We start from the raw sequence: 505 nt of genomic DNA on the forward strand, positions 1-505 counted from the left end.
GAAAGCAGAACTTTTAGATGTTGCTGATGAGGAGCTTAAACGGTATAAATATTTTGAAAAATAGTTGGTAGTTTCTTAAAAAGTTAGACATATACTACCATATCATCCAGCCATTACGCTCCTTAGTATTTACCCCAGAGTAAAAAAAAAATACACACACACACACACATACACAAAATACAAAGACTTGTACATGTATATTCACAGAATCTTTGTTTTAGATAACCAAAAACCAGGAAGCAATCTGATGTATACTATCATTTAGAGAATCAATAAATCAATTTCTCTATATTCATACAATTGTATACTAGTCAACAATAAAAAGAATGAAGTATTGTAACCTTCAAGGATATGGGTAAATCTCGAACGCACTATGTTGAACAAAAGAAGCTTGACATGAAAGATTACAAAAGTTACTATTCTTTTTACATGAAGTTCAAGAACAGGACAAATGATCTAACATGATAAAAATACAAATACTAGTAGCCTATGAGGATTGGGAATT

The sequence above is a fragment of the Propithecus coquereli genome, unplaced genomic scaffold, assembly GCF_000956105.1.
Source record: "Propithecus coquereli isolate 6110/MARCELLA unplaced genomic scaffold, Pcoq_1.0 Scaffold287, whole genome shotgun sequence".
Lineage (NCBI taxonomy): Eukaryota > Metazoa > Chordata > Mammalia > Primates > Indriidae > Propithecus > Propithecus coquereli.